This window comes from Quercus lobata, chromosome 10 (genome assembly GCF_001633185.2).
Source record: "Quercus lobata isolate SW786 chromosome 10, ValleyOak3.0 Primary Assembly, whole genome shotgun sequence".
NCBI classification, from domain to species: domain Eukaryota; kingdom Viridiplantae; phylum Streptophyta; class Magnoliopsida; order Fagales; family Fagaceae; genus Quercus; species Quercus lobata.
In genome coordinates, this window is record NC_044913.1 from 55656935 (window position 1) to 55676060 (window position 19126).

Consider the following 19126-nt stretch of genomic DNA (forward strand, 5'->3'; position numbering starts at 1 on the left):
AAATTTGCAACCGTCTACATTTCTATATTAGGAGCATATGTCACTCCGTGGTCCTTGGACTCCGTACACAGAACATAGGTGCCTAGACATTTCTATTAGCTCAGCTGCCAACGGGCTTCTAAGTTCTAACCCGATATCACGTACCTAATGGGCCTAATCTCCCATTCGGCCATTCGGAGTCGGGTAAAAACCAATACCAAATAACCAAATAACGAAAAATATCAAAATCAGCCTTCACTCATGAGTTTCCTCCTCTCTATCAAAATTGCGAAACCAAAGAGGAAAGAGTAAACGTTCGAGTCTGAAATCTTAAAAAAAAAAAAAAAAAGGTTAGTTCCCTTTAGCATTTCATTTGAGTTTTTTCAACTTATCTAAACAAAAAATAGCCAAAGAAAAAAAAAAAACATTTTCAAAACATTTTCAAACTTTCTTTTCTTTCGTTTTCTCGGCATCCAAACAGAGCCGATGGTTTCCCAAAAAAAAAAAAAAAAACCGTTAAAATTTTCTGATTTTGAACATGTGTACTAAAGAATAATAATTTTAAAGAATCAGGTTCAGTTATGAGGTTTTGGTATGAAATACTTGGATTCCTCAGTTTAAGACTTTGATTTTTGTATTAGAAGCAATAGAAAAGAAATATTATGATTATGGTGATAACTAAAAATCTATATTATAGTCTAAATTCTCAAAAAAACGAAAAAAGGTTTTTTTTTTTTTTTTTTCAATGTTGAGATAATTATATTGAATGTATTGATTATGTTGTTGTTGTATAGGTTTTGAAGTGAGATGGCTTTGAGAGGTGTATGGAAACTTCAAAAGCTGATTGTGAGCTATTTGTTAATTGTTGACGATTTATTTATTTCTTGAAATGAAATTGATTGAACATAAAGACGATTTCATGAGAACGCTTTAGCCTAAACGGCGCAATGATTGTTTGCAGTGGATGCCAATATTTGCTCTTTTATGATAGATTCTTCGTAATTCTTATTTGTGGATTAATGTTATTGCCATTTCTGATGATTTACTAGACTGATGAAGTCTCTTAAGTTGAAATGGATTATTGTAATTGACAACATTGGGTGTTCGGCAGTTTTAAGTTAGAACTTTCTGCTAGAAACATAAGTAATTTGTGTGAAATTTCTTCTTGGTTTATCTGAATATTAGATTTTTTTTTTTTTTTTTAAAGGGTGTTTCTCTTATGTACATCCTGTATACTAAGGTTATGCCCCTTATTTGCACTAATTTTAATGAAATTTATTACTTATCAAAGAATTCTTCTTGCTGACACTGATGTGAACCCATGAAACAAAATTTTGCTGGGACTGTAGAACTGCACTGTCTTTGGTGGGGAAAACTATTAGAGAAAAAAAAAAAAAAAAAGATTTACATGATAGAAATTTAGGAAGGTAATTATTTTATGATGTGCGATTCTTGAGATTAAATCTCTCCTCCTCCACTCTTTGTTTGATTGGTGTTCTGTTAGTGATCTAAGGAGGTTTTACAAATCTCTTCTACATTACTGAAACAAACGTGTTAAGGAAGAATTCTTATTTTGTAAGTTTGTTTAATTGAGAATAAGCATATAGCAAGTGGTGGCATTTTCCATTTTTTTTTTTTTATTCTTTTCCACTTGGTAAGCCTAATGTTGCTTGTAGGGTATCAATGATGATGAGGATGAAGATGATGGTGAGGATGAATTACAGTGTGTTCTTGGTTAACCCCCCCCCCCCCCCCCTTCAAAATTCTCTCTCCAATAGAAGAATCACACCTACATTTGTAAGAGATTTAATGGGCTAAATAAAATACCATTATTCCATACAAGGGACTGTAATTTTGATGTAGAGGTAAATGATGAATACCAAACAAAAGTTTGACTGCTTCAAATTGCAAAACAAATGAGTAATACAACAACTTACACCCCCAGTAAATCAATGCTATTGCAAACCAACCCATCTCTCTATGTCATTGTGTTTCATGCATATTCCTATACCCTTTTTTTTTTTTGGATAAGTAAATGAATTCATTTAGAAAAAGTAATCATACCTCCTACACATGCATATTTCAGCAATTTTCCCCCTACTTATCTTTGAAATGTAATTTAGGGTGTTTTCATGTTGGCTAATTGGTATTAGAATATTTTGGAATTATTATGGGGCACTTGTAAGTGCCTTAGGTATGTACTAGGTGCATCACTTGGTAGACCTTTCTTGGCTGAAATCAGAGCATGGACTCCGTTGAGAATCTCTCTGTTTTGGGGGGATGGGTTTTAAATCGTTCTCTACATATTTTCTTACATGAAAAACTCTCAATTGTTATTCCCTTAGCTTCTTACAGCAATTGGAGTTACATTTCGTATGATTAATTATGCATATTGCTTGTAGTTGCTAGGTCACAGAAATTTTTACAAGCAAAATTTGGTGGAGTTGAGGATGATGTGCATGAAGATGATGATGAAGAAGATGAGGAAGAACAAGAATCTCTATGGAGTGGAAAAAAAGAGAATATTATCATGCTGATAATGTTGATCATGAGGTATTGATTTTAATATTATTTGCGATGCATCCTATCTTGCTACACACCCCTTCTCAATTTTTTCCATCTGTATTTAGTGCCGGTTTGGATCCAGCTGAAAGTCAAGTCTGCGTTTTGCGTTTTACTTTTTTTTTTTTTTTTTTTCCTGCACCGTTTCTGCTTTAGGGGGACAAGAATACTGTTTACATACTGTTGAGCACTGTTCATACACTGTTTGGCACTGTTCACGGATTAAAAAATATTTAAAATGGGTCCCACGATACTATTCACATATTTAAAAATAATTTTGCTACAGTGTTTTCAGTTTTCAGTTTCAGCAACAATAAGTTCAATCCAAACGGACCCTTAATATATTTTTTGTGGTGACAATCGCCTACTGCCTTTATGGAAACTTTCTTGTTCACAAACTATTTTCTTAATGCAATCATATATATATATATATATATATATATAATCAAGGCTGTCTTTGTAGTTTCCCTAACCTTTTTGTTTCTAATGAAGGCACAATCAAGTGATGATGAGGGACCTTTGAGAGAGGAGGAAGAGGCTTTGAAATTACAGAGGCAAAAAGAAAAATCTTAATCAAATGAAAATTTTGGCCTTGATGATAATAATGAAGATGAGAGTGATGCGAGTGATACTGAATTAACTCTAGAGGTAAGGGTTTAATATTCTCTCCTTGGTAATGAAAAAGGAAGTATAAAGATAAGTAGGTTAAACCTTTGGTCTTTTTTTTTTTTTTTTTTTTTTTTTTTGGGGGGGGGCAAATTACAACTTACCCACATGTGATTTGGCCGAAATTTAAGTTGTCTATATGTGATTTGAAATTTGACATTTTACCCATCTAAAGTTAACTTAGTTAGGGTTCTGTAACCTACCTCTGTTAAAAACAAGACTAAGTGTTTGTCTGGAAACATCTTATTTAGCTGAAAATTGAAAAAGTTTTGTTCAAACTCTGAAAGTAGTTGAAATAGTATAGTGGGACTTATGAATAACATAAAAAAGTGTAATGAGACTCATGAATAGTAGTAAAAATAAGTTAAATAGTAAAAAAAACTGGCTTTTTAAGCCAATGCTAAACGCAACCTAAATATGTAATTTTGCTCCACTTTTATGTCTCTCTTCTCAAAAAACACAAAAAAACATAAAAATACAAGAAAAAATAAGATCAAAAGTAGTTGGTAAAAAAATTTATTCAAGCAAATCATAAAATGAAGAAACCAAAGCAAGTCACGTGTGGGCAAGTTGCACACTACTAGCCTAAAATATATATTTTTTTAACATTTTACTAGCTTCTGGAAACCACTGCCCAACCAAATCATATATCTAGCAGTAAGTAGTAGATACTATCATCAATAAACGTAGTCAGTTTGATGCAGCGTAAGCGTGTAGAAGCAGAATCTGTAACACACAATTACTACAATTCTTCCACAAAACCTAAGTTCCACAAGAACACTAGGCTAGTAGGCAAAATAATAGAGAAAACCTCTCTAACAAGCTTTTATTAATCAACACATAACAATAATCAACCTCTCTATAAAGATTATTTATAGGAATAGAATTTCTCCTACTCCTTTTAGGAAAAGACATAATAAACCTACGCCTACTTGAAAAAGGAAAAACAATTTAACTTGGAAAAGAAAAACAATTAAAACCCTAATTCAACTATGAAAAAAGAAAACAACATAAAATATTAAAATATTTTATTCTTTTTTAACGTATCTGCATCATTACTGATGCAGCGTAAGCGTGTAGAAGCAGAATCTGTAACACACAATTACTACAATTCTTCCACAAAACCTAAGTTCCACAAGAACACTAGGCTAGTAGGCAAAATAATAGAGAAAACCTCTCTAACAAGCTTTTATTAATCAACACATAACAATAATCAACCTCTCTATAAAGAGTATTTATAGGAATAGAATTTTTCCTACTCCTTTTAAGAAAAGACATAATAAACCTACGCCTACTTGAAAAAGGAAAAACAATTTAACTTGGAAAAGAAAAACAATTAAAACCCTAATTCAACTATAAAAAAATAAAACAACATAAAATATTAAAATATTTTATTCTTCATTAACGTATTTGCATCATTCTCTCGGGGTTGGGGAAAACTCGTCCTCGAGTTTTGTGGCAATCTTCCACGATCAATTGAAACCCCGAATAATCCTTTCCATCCTATTCTTCTGCGCAATATAAGACGAATCAATATGCTACTTATTAATCTTTTCTCACTCATAATAAATTTTGATGTACGGATTTTTATTCTTGACCTCTTTTGCCACGACAGGATATATGAAGCAAGTACTAAAAAAGAATCCATGCACATATCCAAAAACTTCAAACTGATTGTACCAACCTATGATTGTAATTAGTAAAATCAATAACCTTTTGTCTTTGAACGTCGAAAGTCTCATCAATGGTGTGAGTTATGGGCTCACCTTGTATGTATATAACTTTATTTTTATCAAGCTCAATCTTGTCTTCTTGGCTAAAATCTTTAGAATAGTCATCATAAATTGGTGGAGAATCCCAATTTATTACACAGACTCTTTCAATGTATTCATCCTCCTTTTTGAGATCGTAGTCCTCCTCCTCAACATCAAAATACTCCTCCTCCTCCACATAACATGGATTTGGATGGCAGTTTTGAGGTTGGTTTTCAACGGCTAAGGCGGCGAGCTGCTTTGAAAGCGTATCAAACCACTCCTCTATTCGTTGAAAGAACGTCTCTAATTGCGCATCATGTGCAACCTCATCGCATTCATACACGTTATCTATGGCAACAAGTCTTCCCCCACATGCTCCTCTTTGTGCCATGGTAGGAACCTAGCCTTGCTCTGATACCAACTGATGCAGCGTAAGCGTGTAGAAGCAGAATCTGTAACACACAATTACTACAATTCTTCCACAAAACCTAAGTTCCACAAAAACACTAGGCTAGTAGGCAAAATAATAGAGAAAACCTCTCTAACAAGCTTTTATTAATCAACACATAACAATAATCAACCTCTCTATAAAGAGTATTTATAGGAATAGAATTTCTCCTACTCCTTTTAGGAAAAGAAATAATAAACCTACGCCTACTTGAAAAAGGAAAAACAATTTAACTTGGAAAAGAAAAACAATTAAAACCCTAATTCAACTATGAAAAAAGAAAACAACATAAAATATTAAAATATTTTATTCTTCCTTAACGTATCTGCATCACAGTTGCATATAGATAGATTGAGGGATGGATACCATGGATACCATTGGTCACAAGACTCACAACGTCAGGCATGAAGGGAGCCAGTCGGTGGCACTGGTCATCATTTGGATCTGATTTGAATGGACAACAAAGCGGCACAAGCAACCAATTGGGGTGGTGAGCTAGGGTTGGAGGGGCTTTGCACATTCAAACTTAAAAACAAACAAACAAGTCAAAAAAAGAAGTTTGTTTGTGGACACTGGTACCTAGTACATTGATTTACCTGTAGAAAGTTTGTTTGTGGATTAAATTGAAAAATAAGAGTCCACAATTAGTTGTGATCAATCAATAGAGTGGACTTAAGTTTAGGCAAAGGAAGCTTCTTCTTTTATCTTTACCAACATCTTTTTGATCTTATTTGATCTTGTATTTTTATATTTTGTGTTTTTGGAGGAGAGAGACATAAAAGTAGAGCAAAATTACATATTTAACCCTATTTTTAACAGAAGTGGATTACGAAACCCTAACTGAGCTAATCTCAAGTGGGTAAAATATCAAATTTCAAACCACAAGTAGGTAACTTAAATTTCAGTCAAACCACAAGTGGATAAGTTGTAATTTGGTCTTTTATTTTTACTATGAATTTTTCAAGCTTGGGTTATCCTCTTTTGTTCTTTTTTGACAAGTGAATTTTATGGATAGGAAACAAATACCCAAGTACACAGGAAGTATACAAAGTGAGCAATACAACCAATCTCACAGATTACAATGATCAACAAAATCAGATAATGAACATGAAAATGGAGCACCCACAACTAACATCCACTCAAAAAAAGTTCAAAGAAAAACAGGTTAATATCAGGAAAATATCTTTTAGTCCTCAAAACATTGAGCATTCTGCTCCTGCCAAAGGCACCACATCAAACAATGAGGAATGGCTCTCCAAATAAACATATTTCAATTTTGACCAAAATGACCTTGCTAAGAGGCTAGAAAATCACAACTGACTTTGGCATCACCCAAGGAACTCCAAACAACCCGAATACCATACACCACAATTCAGAAGCTATAGGAAAATGAAGCAATAAGTGATTTACAAATTGTTCACTCGCTTTGCACATGTAACACCATTTGTTACCACTCTTACGCATATTTTATTGTTGGTTTCTTCGAAAGGGATGTATGGACTGTCAATTTATTTGAATGACACGTAGCCCAATATTGCTGCTTGTACAGGAAATGTCAGCCAAAAGAAAAGGCAGAAGAAAATCTCATGAGAGAAAAGAAGCCTAAGATAACACAGGAGCAGCTTATGAGGAGGTTCAGAAAGATTTGAGTGCTCTATCAAAGGAGGAACAAATGGATGTTTTATATAGGAAAGGTTTTTCAATTTTTGTTTGTATAGTTATTATATTTCTGCATTTTTTTGTGTTTTATATATTTAAGCTGAACCTTTTTTGATCAAGGCTCAGTAAATGATGCAGGGAGCATTAAAATCATTTAAGGTTTTATTTTGAGTGTGATTATTTTTTTTTGAATTTAAATTTTGAATAAGGTTTTTAATGTTGAGGGTTTTAAGGGATTAGATTAGGTATTTTCCATATTGGTGTAATCCCTAAACCCTATTTAACTAGTACTCCTGTAATGGTGAAAAGGGCAGATGATTTTGAAAAAAGAATTTTATGATGAGTTGAGAATATGTCTCCTCTTTTGTTCCCTGTGTTTGGTGGTGATTCCAAATGCTCTTAGGTGGTGAACCCTAGGATTTGCAGGCAGATTCTAGGTGGTGAAGCCTAGGATTTGTCCTGCTTTTCATGTTGCTTCCCTTTTATCCTTATTTTCCTACATTGTTCTGCATCAATAAAACTTAGAAAAGGATGATAAGGAGAAAGGTTTTGTAGCATTATAAGTAATAGCCATTCTAGAGCTGAAAAAATGTGGTGGTCTTAGAAATGTAATAACATTATGATCCAAGATGAAATCTAGTGTGTGGTGCTTTTCCATAGAAATTTATCTTGTTGAGCTAGTCTAGCTGTCTTAGAGAAGACCAAAGGTTGAGTAAGAATTTGTAGAAATGTGATGAAGGGAACTAATACAAGATGCACAATAGATTCATTGTCTTTCTACATGATGGAGTAACCAGATTGGCCTCTCCATTCTTCTTACTTCAAATTAACGACATATGACATGCCACAAGAATATTTGCCGATGATTCTGCAGTATTATTTTGCTTCTTTCAACTAGGGAGGTTCCCCTTATCTTATGCTTTCCTAGTTCCAAATTGGTAGAAAATTTATGCGCAATTATATTATCTATAGAAAAAATCTTGGTTCATGTATATAAGAAATTTAATCTATTTTTGAGGGATGGAGAAGGGGAGGGGTTTTCTAAGAATGGAACTAAGGGTGTCTAGCGGATTTATTAGTGGGCCTCGTGCTTGCAATGAAGTTTTTAACAGGTGATTTGAAATACCAACGGATTATAGCAACTATTGCTTGATGTCAACAGGGAAACCATTATTAACTAAACATAGTAAAACTGAAGGTGTTGGAATAGTTGGGTTGACAATTTTTTTAGATTAATGGATTTTGAAGCTTGGATAAGTGGAAATACACGGAAAGATATAGTGGTGAAAAGTTGAGGGAGAGTCGCACGAGATGGTTTAGTCATATTCAAAGGATAGCGATTAATGCATTAGTGAGAAAGATTTAGTTGATTCAAGTTGAGGGAACAAAAAAAGGTAGAGGAAAACTAATAATAACACCATTAGAAGTAAAAAAAAAATGTGCTCCATCCAGTTACTAGAGGCGGAACTTACATTTAATAGAATATGTTATCATATGACATTTGGCTTTGGTTCTGTGGAATCATCTGGTGCAGCAGGATCTAAAGATGTTCAGTATTTGTGGTTGTTGATTGAGATCTCCTCTGTCCACATCCTCTTTCTGCTAGACTGTTTCTATTGAGCTCCTCATCATACCCCAGCTCAATGTTGTTTGCAATTTTGAGCCTTATTAACTGTTAATTGGATGTGTTCTACATACGTGGTTGTTTTATTAGAAAGGCATTGAATTTTTTACGTAGGTTGCATATAACAACACTTGCTTGACTATGGTATTTGTAGATTTTCTATTATTTGGATCTTGATCCACTTATTGCTGCTTAAATATGCTCATAACCTATTTTGCTGAGTTTCATTTTTTTTGGGGGGGCCTGTAATACTATTTTTTGCTATAAATGTCTATTTCTGTTTTTCATCATTAGCAGTGATAACTTTTTCTTGTCCATTCTTGGTTAATAATGTTTTTATCCCACAGTTCTACTCCAGAATTAGCTGGCTTGCTGTTAGAGCTGAATGATGCAATTGAACAACTTGAAAGAAAAACGGATCCCCAGTACTAAGCATGGTATTATCTGTTCTTATTTGATTTTTTTATTGTAAGTGATATAATGTGCATTGCTCCATTAAGGATGATTTGGATGGCGTGTGCCTGGAAATGGATTGATTTTTAAATCTGAATTATTCCTTTTAGACAGGCTTATATTTTGTTTTGTTCTATGTTGATTATCTGTGGTATCTGTAGGGGGTTGTTAATAGGTTTCTCTTTGATATGTGATGCTCGTTTAATATGTTTGAATGTTAAAATGCTTGTAAATCTGATTCATTACTTTGTCCCAGCCATCCAATTCAAAGTTCTGGGATTATATATTTGTGGTTCTTACCCTTCACCTTGTGCATCCTGCCAGAGTCCTCACACCAATTATCATTTGCAGTTTCTTAACCCCCCCCCCCTTCTCTCTCTCTCTCTCTCTCTCTCTCACACACACACACACACTCCCACAAAGGTCATAACATGTATAAAGGCATCTGATTGGTTTCTTTAGCATTCAGCATTGTGAATGCTTTATTGTTGTAAGAAGGTTAAAAAGGTGGAAATCATGATGGAATAAGGAGTGTGTTATTTGGAGGTGAATCAACATCTTTTTCTCTCGTAAGTATTGCCAAGCTATGACTTTCAATCTCCTCAAGTCTGAAGGGCTGCCCATTCGTGATCATCCTGTGCTAGCTCGCTTTGTAGAGATCTAGAGCATATTGGATAAGGTCTTCTCTTCTGCGTCAAAATGCTAAATTATTATTATGAAATGTGTTTCTATAACAATGAAGTGTTTTGGTCCTAAAACAATCATTTGTTGGTGTTAATCTGTTAAAAAAGTTGGTACATGCATAATGTATTTGCAGTGTGGCTTATATTTTGCTATTGATGGTACAATAATATTTTATACATGTTTTGTATTTCTGCCTCTTCCTGGAATCAGGTTCCCATCTCAAATTAGTTAAATTGGTGCACTGTGATTATTATTGTCTGTCTTACCATGTTTAGAATAATAGTCCTGCTACCTGGAGTATAGGGGCTGGATCACCTCCATTGCTGGGAGAGCTAATACCTGTTGGGCAGGAGAATGCCCTAAGAACCCTGCAGCCCCGTCAAAATGGTTTAGTAAAAGGAGGGGTGACATCTCTTTGTCCTGGGGTTCACTTCATTCGTTATAAACTAATAAGTGTAAGGCCACAGTTTCTGATAGACTGGCACTCCGATGAGTTAAACTGCTATCGGTGCTGCTAGAAAGATCTAAAATATAATGCACTCTAAAACTAATCTATCTTTGAAAATTTGTGATAAGTGTCCAGGTATAATGGAATATTTAAAATATATTGCTAATCTTGGAAGGGGGATTTGAACCCTAGATGTCTTAGAAACATTAAGAGGTGCCAACCAGTTGGTCTACAAGGCTCTTATCTAAAAAAGCTACATTTAATTTTAAAAAAGAAAGGATGCCAAGTTGCCAACATGGCTGCAAATAGATGGTTGTTAAAAATTAAAACTAAATACTTTCATTTCAGGTATGGTATGGCACTATATTTTTTTGGTAAATAGCAAAAAGATTTTGGATAGGATCTAAACTTGTCATTTTAAATTGGTCAGGTCTAGTTGTTTATAACTGGGTAAAAATGAATTGTTTGCCTATTTGTTACATTTTCTCATATTGTTTATATGTGATGATACCTGTGTTCATGTGTTAATGCCTGTGTTCTACCCATTTTTTCCTCTCATTTTGTCCACAAAGATGATTACAGCAGTTCCTGTCATTGAGGTACACTGCTTTGTTATTTCAGAGGTGGGTTTAGTTTCCCTGAAAACTTGCTGTTTTTAAATGTTTGCTCCACTAAACATACAAAACAACTTGATGGGAATCTTCCATCTGAACTTCAGTTCCTGAACAAATTTCAGATTCTCAGTTTTGATGCCTTTTATGTTTCTTTTCTGATATCAATCATTTTTGTTCATATTTATTTTTAAACTCAATTCAACACAGCTAAGATGCAATCCTAACTATTTTGAGTCTTCTACATGGTTCTTTTTATGCTACTTGGCCTTATCTACGCCATGTCCCCATTTACCTTTTATTTTAACACGTTTGTTGCTGCAATTTGGCCGATGTGCAACTGTTAAAATATGGCAGAGTGATCAAGTTGGTGTGCAAAACTTGGAAATTTTAGAAGTAAGAGCTGTTCTTGAAGAAAGATTGAAACAAGAGGGTATTGTTAGTTCCAGAGCTCCAAAGCCTGATAAAGCCAAGAAACATCTGAAGCCAGTTAATGGGTACTGTTTCTGCCTAAGCTCTCTAGTGTTTGCTCCTTTTCAAAATTTTGATTAATAATTCATTGGAGCTTGAATGGGACAGACGACTCATGACGTATGATGATTTTGATGATGATGCTATAGACGTGAGGGCTACTAGATTCAGTAATGGTCATGCAAGTTCATTGAGCAAAAGTAATCTTTCCCAAATTGTTTCTGCTAAACCAAATAAACCCAAGGTATAAAACTTGATTGTACCTCCTCTTTGTATGTGTGAATTTATATGGACATTAATTTCAGATTCAATCAACAGTAGCCTGCATAAGTGCGTATGAAACAAAGTCATCTAATATGTACTGTTGGTCTTTTCGATAGACCAGCTGGGTAGACTATTATTTTTAAATTTTAATTTAATATAGTATTTTGAATATGAGCATCATTTTTTGGTCATCCCTGTTGGGTATCCCAAAAAAGAAATTGATATCGATATTTCATGGGTCCTTTCAAGTGTTGCATGAGGTTGGGTGTAGAGTGCGGTGCATGTTAAATCATACATTTTTGCCTCTGTAAGTATTTATGTTTCGATGGGAAAAAATAAATAATTTGGTGCATGTTGCAACATCTGTTTGCCATTCTTAAGTTTTAAGATTTCTCAGTAGAACCTAAGCCTTTAAGTTTTTCCATTGTTTACAAATCACAACATTAAAAAAATTTCTTTCCCCGTTTTGGAGCAGGAATTTTCATTTTAATTTGGAAGGCACTGCTTTGCCTTAAATGTTCTACTCAAATGAAATGACAATTTTTGCCTAATATCTTGAATGATTCAACAAGCAGTCATTTATGCCTTACGGCCTATAAATGAATTGAGCTATTTATGACTATTGAGCAAGTTGAGCTCAAACATGATAACATGTTCATGACTCATGAGGCTTGACTCAAGGACATACAATATTATATACTTAAGCACAGAGTGTTCATCATCGTGAACACGATGTACTTTTTATTCAATAAAACTTTGATTACCTATCAAAAAAAAAGTTAGTGTAAATATATAAAAATATACTTCATAGAATTTTATATAGACTTGAGATTGGATTGTGTAAGTTTGTAAATAAGTTCATAAGATATTAAAATTATTGTTTATAATTTCTTGATAATATAAACAATCCATTTTATAATAAAAATTATATAACTTTTATAAGTTCATAAAAAAAATAAAAAAAAATAAAAAAAATCTATCTAATTAACTCAAATAATATAATTTTGTCTATAATTTTATTTGATGTAATTTAGGGTTTTTTTATTTTTTTGTGAAGGAATAAAATATTTTAGTTATTAAGGTAAAAAGTAAGTTAATCATGTAGCTCATGAACAAGTTTAAGCGTGTTAGACTAGAAAATGAATCAAGTTTGAACATGTAATCTAATTTAGTAATGAGTTCAAGCTTGAATCGTGTTCAAAATAAAATTAATTTTTCAATCTTGAATTTTCGCCTATATTGCTTGGCTCGGTTTATTTATAGCCCATATTGCAACCCTGAAACTTTATTGTATTTGACTATTTATCTACTATGGTAGTGTTTGACATTTTCTGTGTGGATGATTTGATAGTTGATTTATGTATCATGGCCTAGAGATTATGGATATATTAGATTTTAGGTTGTAATATGTTGCAGAAACTTTTGATTGTGTTATGTGATTAGGAAATTCCTCTTTCTAATGAAATATTCTACTAGCTAAGAAAAAGAAAAAAAAAATACTCAATTTAGGGAAACCATATCGCTAGTTGATTTTCTTGTGAAGTTTAAAAGTATCATTATTTAAAGAACAAATTACAACTTACTCACCTGTGATTTGGCTGAAATTTAAATTGTCTACCTGTGGTTTAAAATTTGACACTTTACCCACCTAAAATTTGACTGAAATTTAAATTGCTTACTTGTGATTTGAAATTCTATGATGCAAGTGTTCCATTGGATTTTTTTTTTATCTTATTTGATCTTGTATTTTTTTTTTTTTTTTTTTTTTTGAAAAAGAGAAACATAAAAGTGAAGCAAAATTATATATTTAGCCATGTTTTTAACAAAGGTGAGTTATAGAAATCTAACTAAGCTAACCTCAGATAGTTAAGTGTCAAATTTCCTGTGATTTGGCTAAAATGTAAATTGCCTACCTGTGATTTAAAATTTGACACTTTACTCACCTAAGATTTGATTGAAATTTAAGTTGTTTACCTGCGGTTTGAAATCTTATAATGCAAATGTCCCGCTGGATTGTTTTTTATCTTGTATTTTTATGTTTTTGGAAAAGAAAGACATAAAAGTGGAGCAAAACTATATATTTAGCCTAGTTTTTAACAAAGGTGAGTTATAGAAATCTAACTGAACTAACCTCAAATGAGTAAAGTGTTAAATTTTAAACTACAGGTAGGCAACTTAAATTTCGGCCAAATCACAGGTGGGTAAGTTGTAATTTACCCTTATTTAAATAAAAAATTTTTGGTGATTTCTGGTGATGATGATTTATCCTCTTTCTGCTAGACTGTTTCTATTGAGCTCCTCATTATGCCCCAGCTCAATGTTGTTTGCAGTTTTGAGCCCTATAAACTGTTAATTGGATGTGTTTTACATACGTGGTTGTTTTATTAGAAAGGCGTTGAATTTTTTACATGGGTTGCATATAACAGTACTTGCTTGACTATGGTATTTGTAGATTTTCTATTATTTGGATCTTGATCTACTTATTGCTGCTTAAATATGCTCATAACCTATTTTGCTGAGTTTCATTTTTTTGTTGGGTTAGGGGAACCTGTAATACTGTTTTTTGCTATAAATGTCTGTTTCTGTTTTTCATCATTAACAGTGATAACTTTTGCTTGTGCATTCTTGGTTAATAATGTTTTATCCCACAGTTCTACTCCAGAATTAGCTGGCTTGCTGTTGGAGCTAAATGATGCAATTGAACAACTTGAAAGAAAAACGGATCCACTACTAAGCATGGTATTATCTGTTCTTATTTGATTATTTTGTTGCAAGTGATATAATGTGCATTGCTCCATTAAGGATGATTTGGATGGCATGTGCCTGGAAATGGATTGATTTTTTAAATCTGAATTATTCCTTTTAGACGGGCTTATATTTTGTTTTGTTCTATAGTGATTATCTGTGGTATCTGTAGGGGTTTGATAATAGGTTTCTCTTTGATATGTGATGCTCCTGGAATTAATATGTTTGAATGTTTGCTTTAAATCTGATTCATTACGTTGTTACGTTGTCCCAACCATCCAATACAAAGCTCTGGGTTTATATATTTGTGCTTCTTACCCTTCACCTTGTGCATCCTGCCAGAGTCCTCTCACCAATTATCATTTGCAGCTTCTTAACCCCCCCCCCCCTCTCTCTCTCTCTCTCACACAAAGGTCTTAACATGTATAAAGGCATCTGATTGGTTTCTTTAGCATTCAGCATTGTGAATGCTTTAATGTTGTAAGAAGGTTAAAAAGGAGGAAATCATGATGGAAAAACGAGTGTGTTATTTGGAGGTGATCAACTTCGTTTTCTCTCGTACGTATTGCCAAGCTATAACTTTCAATCTACTCGAGTCTGAAGTGCTGCCCATTCGTGATCATCCTGTGCTAGCTCACTTTGTAGAGATCTGGAGCTTATTGGGTAAGGTCTTCTCTTCTCCGTCAAAATGCTAAATTATTATTATTATTTTATAAGTAGGTAGTTATTTTCCATAACAATGAAGTGTTTTGGTCCTAAAACAGTCATTTGTTTGTGTTAATCTGTTAAAAAAGTTGGTACATGCATAATGTATTTGCAATGTGGCTTATGTTTCACTATTGATGGTACAATAATATTTTATACATGTTTGTATTTCTGCCTCTTCCTGGAATCAGGTTCCCCTCTCAAATTAGTTAAATTGGTGCACTGATTATTATTTTCTGTCTTACCATGTTTAGAATAATAGTCCTGCTGCCTGGAGTATAGGGGCTGGATCACCTCCATTGCTGGGAGAGCTAATACCTGTTGGGCCAGAGAATGCCCTAAGAACCCTTCAGCCCAGTCAAAATGGTTTAGTAAAAGGAGGGGTGACATCTCTTTGTCTTGGGGTTCACTTCATTCGTTATAAACTAAAAAGTGAGGCCGCAGTTTCTGATAGACTGGCACTCCGATGAGTTAACTGCTATCAGTGCTGCTAGAAAGATCCAAAATATAATGCACTGTCTAAAACTAATCTATCTTTGAAAATTTGTAATAAGTCTCCAGGTATAAAGGAATATTTAAAATATATTGCTAATCTTGGAAGGGGGATTTGAGCCTTAAATGTCTTAGAAACATTAGGAGGTGTCAACCAATTGGTCTACAAGGCTCTTACCTAAAAAAGCTATATTTAATTTAAAAAAAGAAAGGATGCCAAGTTGCCAACATGGCTGCAAATAGATGGTTGTAAAAAATTAAAACTAAATACTTTCATTTCAGGTATGGTATGGCACTATATTTTTTTGGTAAATGGCAAAAAGATTTTGGATAGGAGCTAAACTTATCATTTTAAATTGGTCAGGTCCATTTGTTAATCACTGGGTAAAAATGAATTGTTTGCCTCTTTGTTACATTTTCTCATATCATTTATATGTGATGATACCTGTGTTCGTATGTGTTAATACCCGTGTTCTACCCATTTTTTGACTATTTATCTACTATGGTAGTGTTTGACATTTTGTGTGTGGATGATGTGATAGTTGATTTATGTATCATGGCCTAGTGATTCTGGATCTATTAAATTTTTGGTTGCAATATGTTGGAGAAACTTTTGATTGTGTTGTGTGATTAAGAAATTCCTCTTTCTGATGAAATATTCTACTAGCTAAGAAAAAGAAAAAAAAATACTCGACTTAGGGAAACCATATCACTAGTTTATTTTCTTGAGAAGTTTAAAAGTATCATTATTTAAAGGGCAAATTACAAGTGGTTTGGCTGAAATTTAAATTGCCTACCTGTGGTTTGAAATCTCATGATGCAAGTGTTCCGTTGAATTGTTTTTTATCTTATCTGATCTTATATTTTTTTATGTTTTTTGTGTTTTTGGAAGAGACATAAAAGTGGAGCAAAATTACATATTTAGCCTTGTTTTTAATAGAAGTGAGTTACAAAAATCTAACTAAGCTAACTTCATGTGAATAAAGTGTCAAATTTCAAATTATAAGTAGACAACTTAAATTTCAGCCAAACTACAGGTGAGTAAGTTGTAATTTACCCTTATTTAAATAAAATTTGTATGCAATCATTATGGAAGGTGGTTTCTGGCGATGATGATTTACCTATAAGGGTTGATATTGGAGAAAGGCAAAGCTGAAGATGCATTCAAGGTGTGTTTATTATCTGCTGTGCTTTTTGCTACCTCCTAAAAGCTCTAGTCCAGTCAGGTTGCTGGGTTCCCTGTATGTTTTTGTATATATTATTACGTCTATGAATAAGAACAATAACTCATCCAAGTCCCTTTGTGCAGTATTATACGATTAAGATTTGTTCTCATGTGATATTGATTTCATGTCTGTATGTTTGATTGTTAATATTATTATTATTATAATTATTGTTATGTTGTCTTTTTTATGGTTTATGAGTGCCAGCCAAATCTTTAATTGCTGTTGCTACACAATTAGATTTACCTAGTTCTGGTGGTATTGTATTATTAAAACATTTCTGCTTCTGCAGGACCTCAGCAGTAGTCCCATCTCCTGAACCAATTGATGGAAAACGCCATATCACTTACCAGGTGAACACACCCCCATTTCCACCAGCTTGTTAGATCTTCAATATAATCTTTGTGTCCAAACTCACGTCTTATATTTCCTGTCAAACTTACTGCAGATGGAGAAGAACAGAGGGCTGACTCGGAAGCACAAGAAGCAAACCAAAAATTGTAGGAAGTACAAGATATTATGACCAACTGTTTGCTTGAATGTGACAAATCACTTTATTTTCGTATTTAGTAGGTAATCTCTCTCTCTCTCTCTCTCTCTCTCTCTCTCTCAAAATGTGCAGGAACAACACAAGAAAAAGGTGAATCGTCGGAAAGGGTAGAGGTGAAGGAGATCAAGAAACATATTGGGCCTATTCCAAATGCCACTTAAACGCATCGAAACCTACTTTTTCCATACAGCAGATCTTCTATTCTTTCTTTCTACACATTAAAATTATATATATAAAACATACAATATAAAAATAAACAAATAAACACAACCCATATATCACTCACAACCCACCACAACCACAACCACCACCACCCATCGCCCACCCCACCATAACCCACCATCACCAACCACCACCCAAAATCAGCCCAATACTATCAAATCAACCCACCAAAATCATCCCACTGCTACCATAAAAAACAACCCAAAAAATACGTTGCCACAGCCACCAAAAGAGAGATCGGAGACATGGTGAGGTTGGCTTGGCTTGGCGAGATCTCGACAGGCGGTGAGCTGCTTGGTGAGAGGCAACTTGGCTAGATCGTGGCAGGCAAAGATCGGCTTGGCGAGATCTCCCGCGGGTCAAGAGCGGCTTGACAAGTTTGCCAATAGGTGGAGGTTAGTGAGGTTGAGAGCAAGATCGTGAGAGCAGAAGAGAGTGAGAGAGATATATGTGAGGAGAGAAAAAGTGAGAGAGAAGCAATATGCAACGAGAGAAGGAAGAGGCGGGGGTGAGAGAAAGCCAAGTCTAAGACTAAGAGAGAAGAAAGAGGAGAGATAAGAGAGGAATTGAATAAAAAATTATTTTATCTTTTAGAATGTGTCCATAATTTGGAACGGTATTGTTTGTCCATGCCAAAATTTTTGGCATTTAGAACATCTTATGTAGGTGGTGTTTGGTGTGCCAAATGTTAGATATTTAGCATTTGACACACCTAATGCTAGTACTCGAGAAAAGGCTTCTTGAATTAATGTAGCAACGAGTCTAAGTGTTAGATTCAAGTACTAGAGACTTTTTCTTGGTGTTTTAATTTTTATCTTTTCAATTTTATAGTGCTTGTTGGACCATGTAACACGATTGTCTCCCATCCAAATTTTGATATGGCATATAGACATAAATATCAAACTAGGCAAAAATGCAAAACTAACCCTCTAATTTTCACATTTTTTCATTTTAGACTTCTATCTTTCAATTTTGTCAATTCAGTCCTCTATCTTTCAATTTTTGTCAATTCGATACTCCGTTAAACTTTAGTTACCTGCTGCCATTAGACTTACTGAAACGATGCCGTTTTGCATTTTTTTTTTTTTAATTCGGAATTAAAAGAAAATAAGAAAAATCTTGGAAAAAAAAAAAAGAAAAAAACATTAAGAAACCCAAATCCCTAACCCGTGTAACTTTGAGAGAAAGAGAGACTGAGTTGATCACTGGCATCCGGTACCGGAACCTCTTAGACATAATGGTGGACGCAGTGGTTAGCGCCATGGTCATCGTCGGCTACGAGAATATTTTGGTGTTCGTGGTCGAGACAAGGTGGCCGAGCTCCGGCGCTGACACGAGTGAGGTCGAGTCTAATTTGACTTATGCCGAGATGTATCTTAAGAACCTTGTGGAGCATTTGAGATCGGGGACCGACACGCCACTGAGGAAGGAAGGAGTGGCGGAGGTGTATATATACGAGCTATTTGACAAGGAAGTGAAGCAAAGGAACGATCGGAATTGGGGGATTCTGTATTTGAATATGACCAAGAAGTACAAGATCGAGTTCTCTGGGTGTGGGCATAGTTG

The 19126-nt window shown here is 34.0% G+C and overlaps 1 pseudogene; it reads left to right on the forward strand.

Moving 5' to 3' along the window:
* Positions 1 to 238: 238 nt before the first annotated feature.
* On the forward strand, positions 239 to 18402 carry LOC115962721 (annotated as a pseudogene).
* Positions 18403 to 19126: the final 724 nt, after the last annotated feature.